This window comes from Triticum dicoccoides, chromosome 5B (genome assembly GCF_002162155.2).
Source record: "Triticum dicoccoides isolate Atlit2015 ecotype Zavitan chromosome 5B, WEW_v2.0, whole genome shotgun sequence".
Taxonomy (NCBI): domain Eukaryota; kingdom Viridiplantae; phylum Streptophyta; class Magnoliopsida; order Poales; family Poaceae; genus Triticum; species Triticum dicoccoides.
Genome location: NC_041389.1, coordinates 590,017,246 through 590,031,355, shown reverse-complemented (window position 1 = coordinate 590,031,355; position 14,110 = coordinate 590,017,246).

Genomic DNA, 14,110 nt, shown 5'->3' with positions numbered 1-14,110 from the left:
GACGGTGGTGCTGCACATATGTACATTATTTAGTGGACATATAAGGGCCACGACGACAACTACTCGGTAGCGGAACCACGACGTAGAAGAACTCCATCTCACATGGACACTGCTGGAACACAGTCTACACTGTGATGCACTACACAACTCCGACTTTCGGTGAAGCTGCTCCTGAAACTGGCATGACACGCCAGGTGAGTACTTTGAATGTACTTGCAAGATCACAACAAATAAAACAACAATGCCAAACAACATGATATTTAAGCAAGTTATATGCAAGAACATGGCATGCTACTCATGAAGTGTAGGTGCTTGCAACTAGGGCCCCTCGCCCCTCGGACCCACTTACCATCTTGGTTACTCGTAACCCTGACCATCATCTTACAATGGTGATCACCTCCGGATCACAAATGAAACCAACTCGATGATTCCGACACCTCATCCATCATATCAAGTGCCATAAGTGTAGCATTAGTGTGCATGTTAATTATTATTTTTGACCCACGGTGTGACCTACTACGAACTGTGTCCATAACTGAGGATGTGGTTATCGATAGATTAAACACACTCTGCATAGGTTAGTACAGTGTACCCATACCACGGAACCCAAGGCCTCGTGCTCCCATTCGGGTGGACCAATGGCGTTCCAACAAAACCGATCTATTGCATGACACTCTCCCTGCCTCTCCGACCAACTCCCCTTTGGGCTAAGTCATGGGTGGCCCCGATACCAGACATCCAACGGCCACTGTCATGGCAAAACAAAAACGGTCCCAAACAGGGACAATGGTACCAAAACAACTACGGGCACACAAGGCTATGCCTGCCTACCGGGCCAGGGTAACGCAAGCACATAACCTTCCCTCGTTGGAGGCACTGGCGAAAGGCATGACAACAGGCCGAATAAGGGCCTTCCCATAAAGGCATATGTGGTTGCACTGGGAAGCTCGATTCGATGGCACCATGACTCGATCAATAACATGTTCAAGTTGTATTATTATGATGTTTAACTTGAAATAAAAACTACTCGGGCCATAGTATGCCATGAAAATGCCATGATACGCATATGCACCATTTCAACAGAAGGATGGTACTAACATAAACATGTTCATGACAACACTAACTCTACTGCATAACCCTGACCAAACAACCAACATACTTCTGTAATCATAACAAGCATAGCATGAAAGTGAAACTAGCATAAGTGAATTTATTTAAATAGCTACTAGCAAAGGGCCCGTACGTTGCAACGGGGTAATAAAATTACGGCATTGAAATCAATCCATCAAAAACATAAATATCTAAATGAGTATATAAAAATATGTTAATTCAAATAAAATGAAATTGGTGGTTGGTTGCACTTAAAATATAGTCATGCTAATATTACACATTTAGTAATTGACTACACACAAGCTTAGATGCCACAATTTATTCTAAAAGCCTTAGTTTAATTTAGCGATTGAAACATCCATTATCCAATGTGTAAATACAAGCTACGACTTTGTTTCTGTTTTGCTTGGAATTTTCTTTTTAGACATAACAATGCATGCAAGCACAACACTAAATTAGAAATTGTTCTTCTGAAATTAATATGGCATGTGACTATGCCGGCAGAATAGATGACCATTTAAATGAATACCAATATAAGTGAGTTGCCTAGACTGTATTCTATCATCTGCCTTGAACTGCGGTGCAAATAGCCTCTCCAAATATCATGAAACAAATCATCACCAATAAACTTTAGTGCCATGATAAAATCATATTTTAAGTTATTACTGTTGAAACTACTACTCGTATCCAAATAATAAATTAACCAGCTTTAGCCCAAAAAGTGATAGTTGAACCAATTACATAGCAAAATCAAATATGGGTGTTTCTTGTCATGCATATAATATTGCAAGAAATTAACTACTGTGTATTACTGGTAAAATCCAGTGGCTTACTCAATCAAGTGTTTGCCACAACTTCTCATCAGTTTTCATTAATCAAACATTATAGCGTACAAACTTGACATCAAAAAATAATTCAAATCTCAAGCAAATCTACTTCACTCTTTCAGCCTTGTACCGACTTCTGAGTAATAGAATAGAACAAACTTGGACGAAAAAGAAGGATGCACTTACTTAATTTGATGTAGCAGCTTCTATAGAGCAGGCGATATGGGAAAACAGGAAGAAATTGAAGAAAAAAATCAAGTAAGATGCAAGTAACAATGGGAAAGAATTCGTAACCTCAGGCAAATCTATGTCACTCACTCAGTCCCAACTCCTCCATAAAGACTTTCGACGAACATAATAGAACAAACACATGTGTTTTGCCACGGAACAATGGCAAGAGCTACAATTACTATTTTCCCTTCCCTTTCCTTATCTCCCGTTCTCCACTAATAATAAAGTGAAACTTCTTACAAAGGAAAATTGCATAATGTGGCTTTTGAAAGGAAAAAATGCACTACAACATGAAGTGATGTTTGACACACAACCTGGCAAACAAATAAAGATTAATTTGGTCAGAACTAAGGTCAAATTCTGCCTGACTCTGTAATATTATTCTTCATACACAATTGATCTTTTACTCTAATGTGTTAGAACACAACACTTAAGAAATCACTTACACAACAGTAGCACCATTCATAGTGATAGTTGATGTCTACTACGCAATCTTCTTCTTGTAGACGTTGTTGCGCCTCCAAGTGCATAGGTTTGTAGGACAGTAGCAAATTTCCCTCAAGTGGATGACCTAAGGTTTATCAATTCGTGGGAGGCGTAGGATGAAGATTGTCTCTCTCAAACAACCTTGCAACCAAATAACAAGAGTCTCTAGTGTCCCCAACACACCCAATACAATGGTAAATTGTGTAGGTGCACTAGTTCGGTGAAGAGATGGTGATACAAGTGCAATATGGATGGTATATGTAGGTTTTTGTAATCCAAAATCTAAAAACAGCAAGGTAGCAAGCAATAAAAGTGAGCGAAAACGGTATTGCAATGCTTCGAAACAAGGCCCAAGGTTCATACTTTCACTAGTGCAAGTTCTCTCGACAAGGATAACATAATTAGATCATATAAAAATCCCTAAATGTGCAACAAAGAGTCACTCCAAAGTCACTAAGAGCGGAGAACAAACAAAGATATTATTGTAGGGTACGAAACCACCTCAAAGTTATTCTTTTTGATCAATCCATTGGGCTATTCCTATAAGTGTTAAAAACAGCCCTAGAGTTCGTAGTAAAATAACACCTTAAGACACAAATCAACAAAAACCCTAATGTCACCTAGATACTCCAATGTCACCTCAAGTATCTACGGGTATGATTATACGATATGCATCACACAACCTGAGATTCATCTATTCAAACCAACACAAAGAACTTCAAAGAGTGCCCCAAAGTTTCTACCGGAGAGTCAAGATGAAAACGTGTGCCAACCCCTATGCATAAGTTCACAAGGTCACTAAACCCGCAAGTTGATCACCAAAACATACATCAAGTAGATCACGTGAATATCCCAATGTCACCATAGATAAGCACATGCAAGACATACATCAAGTGTTCTCAAATATTTAAAGACTCAATCCGATAAGATAACTTCAAAGGGAAAACTCAATCCATTACAAGAGATAGAGGGGGAGAAACATCATAAGATCCAACTATAATAGCAAAGCTCGCGATACATCAAGATCGTGCCAAATCAAGAACACGAGAGAGAGAGAGAGAGAGAGAGAGAGAGAGAGAGAGATCAAACACATAGCTACTAGTACATACCCTCAGCCCCGAGGGTGAACTACTCCCTCCTCATCATGGAGAGCACCAGGATGATGAAGATGGCCATCGGTGATGGATCCCCCCTCCGGCAGGGTGCCGGAATGGGGTCTAGATTGGTTTTTGGTGGCTACAGAGGCTTGCGGCGGCGGAACTCCTAATCTAGGTTATGTTCTGGAGGTTTGGGGATTTATAGGAGAGGTTGGCATCGAGAACAAGTTAGGGGGGGCACAGGGAGTCCTCGAGGCAGGGGGCGCCCTAGGGGGGCCGCGCCCTCAACCCTCATGGGGCCCACGGGACTCCCCTCCATTAACTCTTCGTTCCAGTATTTTTTATATTTTCGAAAAAAAATCTCCGTTGATTTTCAGCGCATTCCGAGAACTTTATTTCTGCACCAAAAAACACCACGTAGTTCTGCTAAAAACAGCATCAGTCCGGGTTAGTTCTAACCAAATCATACCAAAAATTATGTAAAAATATTATAAATATGGCATGAGTACATCAAAAATTATAGATACGTTGGAGACGTATCAGCATCCCCAAGCTTAATTCCTGGTCGTCCTCGAGCAGGTGAATGATACAAACAGAATTTTTGATGTCGAATGCCCCCTGACATATTTATCAATGTAATATTCTCTATTGTGGCAAGAATATTCAGATCCATAAGATTCAAAACAAAAGTTTAATATTGACATAAAAACGATAATACTTCAAGCATACTAACAAAGCAATCATGTCTTCTCAAAATAACATGGCCAAAGAAAGCTATCCCTATAAAATCATATAGTCTGGCTATGCTCTATCTTCATCACAGAAAATTTTAAATCATACACAACCCTGATGACAAGCCAAGCAATTGTTTCATACTTTTTATGTTCTCAAACTTTTTCAATCTTCACGCAATACATGAGTGTGAGCCATGGACATAGCACTATAGGTGGAATAGAATGGTGGTTGTGGAGAAGACAAAAAGGAGAAGATAGTCACACCTCAACTAGGCGTATCAATGGTCTATGGAGAAGCCCATCAATAGATATCAATGCGAGTGAGTAGGGATTGACATGCAACGGATGCGCTAGAGCTATAAGTGTGTGAAAGCTCAAAAAGAAACTAAGTGGGTGTGCATCCAACTCGCTTGCTCACGAAGACCTAGGTCAATTTGATCATTAGAATATACAAGCCAAGTTCTATAATGAAAAATTCCCACTAGTATATGAAAGTGACAACATAAGAGACTCTCTATCATGAAGATCATGGTTCTACTTTGAAGCACAAGTGTGGTAAAAGGATAGTAGCATTGCCCCTTCTCCCTTTTTCTCTTTTTTTATTTTTTGGGCCTTCTCTCTTTTTTTGGCCTCGCTTTTTACATTTTTTAATTATTATTATTATTTTTCGTCCGAAGTCTCATTCCGACTTGTGGGGGAATCATAGTCTCCATCATCCTTTCCTCACTAGGACAATGCTCTAATAATGAAGATCATCACATTTTTATTTACTTACAACTCAAGAATTGCAACTCGATACTTTGAACAAAATATGACTCTATGTGAATTCCTCCGGCGGTGTACCGGGATGTGCAATGAATCAAGAGTGACATGTATGAAAAATTATGAACGGTGGCTTTGCCACAAATACAATGTCAACTACATGATCATGCAAAGCAATATGACAATGATGAAGTGTGTCATAATAAATGAAATGGTGGAAAGTTGCACGGCAATGTATCTCAGAATGGCTATGGAAATGCCATAATAGGTAGGTATGGTGGTTGTTTTACGGAAGGTATATGGTGATCCAAGTGCAATATGGATGGTAGATATAGGTTTCTGTAATCTGAAAATATAAAAGCAGCAGGGTAGCAAGCGATAAAAGTGAGCAAAAATGGTATTGCAATGCTTCGAAACAAGGCCTGAGGTTCAACCCCGAGGGTGAACTACTCCCTCCTCGTCATGGAGAGCTCCGGGATGATAAAGATGGCCACCAGTGATGGATGCCCCCCTCCGGCAGGGTGTCGGAACAGGGTCTAGATTGGTTTTTGGTGGCTACAGAGGCTTGCGGCAGCGGAACTCCTGATCTAGGTTATGTTCTGGAGGTTTGCGGATTTATAGGAGAGGTTGGCATTGAGAACAAGTCAGGGGGCCCCACAGGGAGTCGACGAGGCAGGGGGCGCGCCCTAGGGGGGGCGCGCGCTCCACCCTCGTGGGGCTCACGGGACTCCCTCTGGTAACTCATCGTTCAAGTATTTTTTATATTTTCTAGAAAAAATCTCCGTTGATTTCAGCGTATACCCAGAACTTTTATTTCTGCGCAAAAACAACACCATCGTAGTTCTGTTGAAAACAGCGTCAGTCCGGGTTAGTTCTAACCAAATCATACCAAAATCATGTAAAAATATTATAAACATGGCATGAATACATCAAAAATTATAGATACTTTGGAGACGTATCAATAGCAGAAGACCTTAACTATCAAATATATGTGCACCATCATGTCACAAACATGCAGAAGAATGCCCTATCAGCTTGAGAAACTTCATATTGTAGATACTCCCACCACTTTGTTGGATTCGCAAAGATGCATCTATATTTAAAAAGATTACAAATTCAAATTAACACTTGCTGAAATAAAAAGTCATTTTCATAAGATCTAGAAATCCAAGATTTGCACAAAGAGAAGTAACATAATTTGATTTATAGGTGACGAAATTTTGCTGGAACTATCACATTGCATCAGATGATTATACTGTGAGAAAAGTATGGATGTATACTACTTACAACTGCTTGAACTTTGCAGCCATAGAGAAATGTAAGCAGAGTTAAGCGCAGTTGCATGTAAACAAAAGTCTTCTCTACACATCATACAGTATTTTCAGATTGCGGGATGGTTACATCAGATTCCCATCAAAGGTCAAGTAGAAGTAGATAATATTAAATAAAATAGCTTCAGTTCAATCTGTTCCACTCTTTTTGCTAACACTTCAAAATTTTGAAGAACAGTGGCTACCTCTTGTAAACCACACTACTGCAAACCCCAAAAGAGCCCTTGGTTTTTAAGAAAATAATCTGAAGCCAACATATAATTTGAAGTTGAAAAATATTTTTTTGTTGAGACAATAGTATTATGTAAATCCGCTAAATCTATGCAGTGCAATTATGTTTCTAGTAATGTGCAAGCATGAAATATAATGTTTTCAAAAGTCTATATTAAGGTTAGAAGCTTGCGCTCAACTATGCAGATGAAGGGCAAGTAAATGGGCACCGGCAAAAACATGCGATTTGGTGCTGGAACAACACCGCATTGAAGTGGCGGCGGTGGCGTGGAAGATTGGCGAGTCCTCTTTGGATGAGGAGGCTCCATCGTCAGCGCCCTGCGTCCTCGCTCGATTAGGCGGCTCACATGTTGTCGGAAGCGGCAGCGGTGGCAAGCATCTGCGCTCAGAGTACTTTCCTCATCCATATGCTGATTTACACAATGCCATCATATAAAAACAAAGCTTGATGATGCATTATACCAGGAAAACATGGACATAAAGAAAGTTGAATCTTGACCAAACATATACTTAAAGACAAAAACTCAAATCAAATACTACTGAAGTTGCTTGTCTATTACCATGAAAACTGAAATACTTTGTATTATTCAGTTAGTATGTAAACAAAAAGGATTTTATGATATCTTTCTATGAACTAAACCAAACATAATTCCTTCCGAGGACTGCATCCAGAAAAGTAAAATACATTTCTTGTGGTATTGGTGGGCGAAGAAGCAGGCAACGAACAGATGGATCTTCATTGAATCATGACACTAAATCCATCACCCCATCTTCTGCGCAGTTCCAAGGGAACTCCGACAACCGAGATTTTATCCCGATTTCCTCACAACCCTGCACTGTAAATCACCTATCAATATCAATACAACAGCTAGGCCAGGAAGCAAACAACCATAAATTCACCTCTATGCTTGTAATGGATAGGCAGAGAGAGGAACATGTAGAACCAGCAGGCACCGCCGCACTGTCAAGGTCCTCGTGATGCCCATCGATCGGCCCCTACTCCTAGCTTCGCGTGCTCTTGTTCCCCAACCAAGTCTACATCCTCTGTCAGCCCGCCCCCACTCTAGCACGAATGCGACATGTACGCGCGGTGGCGCCTGAGTACGCTCCTTGGCTCATCCGCTCATCACCAAGGGGTGGAGAAATGCTGACAAATGGAGTTTCGGCGAAGCCGGTAGAACGGTGGCACGACGATGTAGAGCGCCCCCAGAACGGATGGCCAAAGAAGAAAATTGGCCGCGCGGCCACGCGCGCCAGCGGCGGCGCCCTGCTCGAATGCATCGGTAAGGCTGGGCGGGGAGGGAGGTGGCGACGCGGTGGAGTTCGAGATGGGTTGAGAGGGTGACTGGCTGGCAGCGGCAACGGTGCCCTGCCCGAATGCATCGGTAAGATGGGGCGGGGCTAGAGGTGGTGGCGCGCAGGGGGCGGGGTGGGAGGTGCTAGCATGCTGGAGGTCGAGAGGATTGGGAGGGCAAGTGGCTAAGTTTTTTCCTTTTCTTTTTATTTCTCTCACCCGTACCACTTCGGATTGACTTATTATAACGATTGTGGGTTGAATTCCAAAAACTACAGGGACCTTTCCATAAAAAAGCCGCGACGGTGAACCCGACAGACTCAACCCATGCTTTATTATTAGGGAAAGATATGCATTGTATGAAGTTAAATTGAAGTAAAATCATAGTCATTGCAATGCCACCCTTGCAAATGTTTGTGGTGGCTTGCCTTAGTTCATAGGAGGGTCACAAAGCTCCTGGTCCTCCTCAAGACAGTAAGATCCTTCTGAAAATAATTAAAATACCATAAACAAAATGTCACAAAATGAAATTTAATTCACCATAAAATCTAAACAACAAGAAAAATTCTCAAAAATTGCATGATGATAGAGGAGCTCAAGACAATAATAATGCAAGAAGAATCATCTAATTTGGACTTATGGTTTAGGATTTACAGCTGCTCAAAGTTCAGTCCAGAGAGGACCACTTTGAAGGCGTATTCTCAGAATACGTCTTCACTTATACCGATTCAGGAGAGAGAAGAGAGGCTGACAGGTGGGGCCCCTCTGTCAGGTTAATAAGAGAGAGGGAGAGAAACAAAGACGGCAGCTCGGCCGCCGATGGTTCTCGGCGAGGAGGCCACGGCGGTCGTCGGTGAGGGGACGTATGGATGTGGCTCGTTGAGACAAACACGTACGTACGAGCAAAATGGGCAGAGTTGGACAGAGGGCATTGCCGTGGTCTTCTCTAGAGACGACGGGTGGCGGAGTTCGTCGGAGTTGGGGTTTCCGGCAAAGTGGGGGCGGTCCAGCAGCACCACCACAACCAGGGGGAAGGCACGGACACGCCTGAGGAGTTGAAGGAGGACAGAGAGCACCGGAGCGAGCGGGCGGCAGAAAAGGATCTGTGGCTGGAGGCCCGCCCGGCCTTGCCACGGGGCTACACTAGTGTTTTTGTGGCCAGATGAGTCAAGTGTGGTGGCTAGAATGGCTCGGGAGGGGTTCTATTCATAGGGGAGGGCGAGGCAGAGCTCGCGATCACTGGAGAGGGTTCTGGAGCGGTGAGAGGCGATGAGAGGGGATCAGGCTTGTCGGGATAGCTCACTGGTGTTCATCCAAGCACAGTGGAGAGTTAGAGCCAAGCACATGGTGAGGGGTGGGGCAGCACGGTCACGTGGGAGCACTATGCTCTCTGCTCCATCGTGTCAGTGTCTGCTGAGCTAGCTTCCATCATCGTGGAGCACCACAGAGGGGTTGGGGGAAGGGGACGAGGTAGCAGGATGGTAGAGACATGCGGGGGTGGCGCGAGGTGGCTTCACGGGCGATGAAGAGAGGTGGCCGACACCCAGAGCGCAACGAACGCATGCCAGACACCGTGAACTCTCGCGGTCACCGCATGCACTGGTGCAACATGGTGCACAAGACTTTCAAAACCGTGTCTGGGCTATAGTCCCTTCAAGGCTACATCGGTTTGTGGTCTTGGTTTATCAAGATGTCGATCAGACATGATGGGAGAGAGTTGTCAAGTTTCTAGACAGAAACTGTTGCAGCATTTTTTGAAAAATTTAGAAAGAGATAAGAGCTGAAACTTTGGGGCTAAGGTTTAGGTTGGAAGGTTGCCATGCTAGAAAATTTTCATCTCAAAAAGATCAGGCAAAAATACATTTCCTTCACAAAATGCTTGTTCTAACCAGAAGAGAAAATATTTTCTTGAGCCAAAATTATCCACATGAATATGGGATATTTTTGCAAGGGAAAATGAGGCACGGTCTAATGAATATTTGGGAATTTATTCAGGATTTTAGGAGCAATAAAAATAGGGGTTGCTTTGGATCAGAAGTGAAAATATTCATTTTCAAGAAGAAAATGAATATTTTGCCATTGAGAAAAATATTTCTATGGCAGTATTTTGAGAGGGATGATGTCCAGAGATGTTTTTGAGAGTGCTATGAGTCACTTGGAGGAAAGCCAAAAGAATTCCCCAGTGATGAGTCCAAATGAGTTAATTCAAAAATTCAAATTCAAACCAAATATGTAATAAATCCCAGAAAAGAAAAGGTGGCAAAAGCCAGGGTGTCACATCATGATATGCATGTGGCTCTCTCAAAAAAATGTGTTCAGCAAGGATAATTGTGACAAACTAAAAAGCAAAACAAGCAAAGACTCATATAATACAAGACACTCCAAGAAAAACTCATGATATGTGATGAATAAAAATATAATTCCAAGTAAAATTATCGATGGTTGTTAGAAGAAAGAGGGGATGCCTTCCGGGGCATCCCCAAGCTTAGTTGCTTGGTAGTCCTTGAATATTACCTTGGGGTGCCTTGGGCATCCCCAATCTTCGGCTCTTGGCACTCCTTATTCCTTCATCCATCGTGATCTCACCCAAAACTTGAAAACTTAAATCACACAAAACTTATCAAAACCTTCGTGAGACCCGTTAGTATAATAAAGCAAATCACCACTTTAAGTACTATTGCAAACCCATTCATATTTTATTATTGCATTATACCTACTGTATTCTAACTTTACCATAGCCTATGCCCCCCGATACAATCCATAGATTCATCAAAATAACCACACAACGCAATGAAAACAGAATCTGTCAAAAACAGAAGAGTCTATAGAGGTCTGAATTATAGTCATACTTCTGTAACTCCACAAATTCTGAAAAATTAGCATGACGTGGGCAATTTGTATACCAATCATGTATAAAAATTCAGAATTTTATCGTGCTCCACTGAATTTAATAATTCTGCAACTGGACACAAAAGTTTCTGTTAATGCATAGAATCAAATCAACTATCACCCAAATCATCCCAAAGGCTGTACTTGGCACAAACACTAATTAAGATACTAAAGCACAATCAAAATAGAGGCATAATTGTATATTTATTGAAAAACAGCAAGGAAAGAAAAAAATTAAAATATAACTATTGGGTTGCCTCCCAACTAGCGCTATTGTTTTACGTCCCTAGCTAGGCATAATGCATAGTTTCAAGTATTGTCATCTTTGGTTTTGGTTCCGTAGGCGGCCCTCATGATTGATTCATATGGTGGCCTAATTCTAGTTCTAGGGAAGTGTTCCACACCCTTCATTAATGGAAACTGAAATTTAATATTCACTTCTTTCATTTCAATAATGGCACCTATTGTTCGTAAAAACGGTCTACCAAGTATGATGGTCCAAGACGGATTGCAATCAATGTCAAGTCCAAAAAAATCAATGGGCACATAGTTCCTATTTGCAAGAATAATAACATCATTAATTCTACCCAAAGGCTTTTTAATAGTAGAATCCGCCAAGTGCAAATTAAGAGAACATTCATCGATATTGGTAAACCTAAAACAACACATAGAGATTTCGGAATTGTGGAAACACTAGCACCCAAATCACATAAAGCGTTGCATTCATAATTTTTAATCTTGACTTTGATGGAGGGTTCCCATTCATCATATAGTTTTCTAGGAATTAAAATCTCTAGTTCTAAGTTTTCTTCTAAAGCATTCATCATTGCTTCTACAATATGTTTAGTGAAAGCTTTGTTTTGTTCGTAGGCATTGGGTGAATTTAACATGGATTGCAACAAAGAAATACACTCAATCAAGGAGCAACTATCATAATTAAAATCTTTGTAATCCAAAAGAGTGGGCACATCACTAGTTAAAGTTTTTACCTCTTCAAACCCACTTTTAGTAAACTTTTCATCAAGTTTTCACCCTCCGAATCATGAGAACGCCTTATAACTAAACTTGATTCTTCTTCAATCCTCTTATCATCAATTTTAACATTAATAAACAAGGAATCAATAGAACAAACACAAATCATTTTAATCTCTACATCATTACTACGCTCTAAAGATTCCAGCTTCGCTACCATTTGATTCACTAGTGTAGCTTGTGCATCGGAAAGTTTTCATAGCAAATTTTCAGTGTTAGCAAACTAAGATTGAAGATTAGCAAGCTCTACACTAACATGATCAAGTTGTTTTGCGATAGCATCAAGCAAAATAGAGTGTTCCTTAAGTTTTTCGGTAAAAAAAATTATTGTGCTTAAATTGTGTGTGATGTAATAGTATTTATCTCGATCTCTACCAATATATTAGGATAATAAATACCATGATAATTTTCTTGAAACATCGTGCCTACGCAAATAAGATAACAAGCAAACAAAAGATCAAATAAGAAAAAGGCAAACAGAAAGAAGGCAAATAAAAGGCAATTATTTTTGTATTTTTGTAAAAACTTTTTAGATGTGGGGGAGATGAAAACAAGAGGCAAATGGCAAATAAAATAAATGCAAGGAGATGAAAGTTTATGTGTAAGTACTTGATAGATGTTGATGATGTCTCCCCGAAAATAGTGCCAGAAATTCTTCCTACTACTTGTGAGCTGTGTTAGGATTTCCCCGAAGAGGAGAGGATGATGCAGTACAGTAGAGATAAGTATCTCCCTCAGTTATGAAACCAAGGTTATCAATATAGTAGGAGAACCAATCAACAATATGTAAACAACACCTGCACAAAAACAACAAATACTTGCAACCCAACGCGTAGAGGGGTTGTCAATCCCTCAACGGTATTGAGAAAGATTAAATTGTGTGGGTTTTGAAAATAGATCTAACAAAAATACAAAATAAAATAAATAAATAAATTGCAGTCGGGTATTTTCGGTTTTAATATATGATAGAAAATAGACCTGGGGTCGTAGTTTTCACTAGAGGCTTCTCTCGAGAAAATTAGTATATGATGGGTAAACAAATTACTATTGGGAAATTGATAGAAAAGCAAATAGTTATGGCGATATCCAAGGCAATGATCATGTATATAGGCATCACATCCAAGATTAGTAGACCGACTCCATCTTGCATACACTACTATTACTCCACACATCGAACGCTATCCAGCATGCATCTAGTGTATTAAGTTCATGAAAGAACGGAGTAATGCCTTAAGAGAGATGACATGATGTAGACAAGATAAACTCAGGTATGGATAAACCCCATCTTTTTACCCTTAATAGCAATGATACATGCGCGTCATGTCTCTTTCTCTCACTGAGATTTAGCACAACAAGATCAAACCCATCACAAAGCACCTCTTCCCATGGCAAGAAAAATCAATCTAGTTGGCCAAACTAAACCAATAAATCGAAGAAGAAATACGAGGCTATAAAGATCGTGCATAAAATAGTTCAGAGAAAATTCAAATAATATTCATGGATAGATCTGATCATAAACTCACAATTCATCGGATCCCAATAGACACACTGCAAAAAGTCATTACATAAATAGATCTCGACGAAGATCGAAGAGAACATTGTATTGAAGATTAAAAAGAGAGAAGAAGCCATCTAGCTACTAGCTATAGACACATAGGTCTATGGTAAACTACTCACGCATCATTGGAGGGGCAGCAAGGATGATGAAGAACCCCTCCGTGATTGTTGCCCCCTCTAGCAGAGTGCCAGAAAAGGCCTCTAGATTGGATCTCGTGGTTTTGAAACTTGCGGTAGCGGAAAAAGTATTTCGTCGACTCTCCTAGGATTTTGGGGATTTTAGAGTATTTATAGAGGCGGAGGTAGGTCAAGACGGTGCCCATGGGCCCCACTAACCACCAGGGCATGCTAGAGGCCCCTGGCGTGCCCTAGTGCCTAGTGGACCCCACTTTCATCTTCTTGTGGCCTCCAGAAGCTTCCACGGTCTCTTATCACCAAAAAATCTCCAAAACGTTTCGTGGCATTTGGACTTCATTTGATATTGATATTCTACAAAGTAAAAAACAAGCAAAAAACAACAAGTGGCACT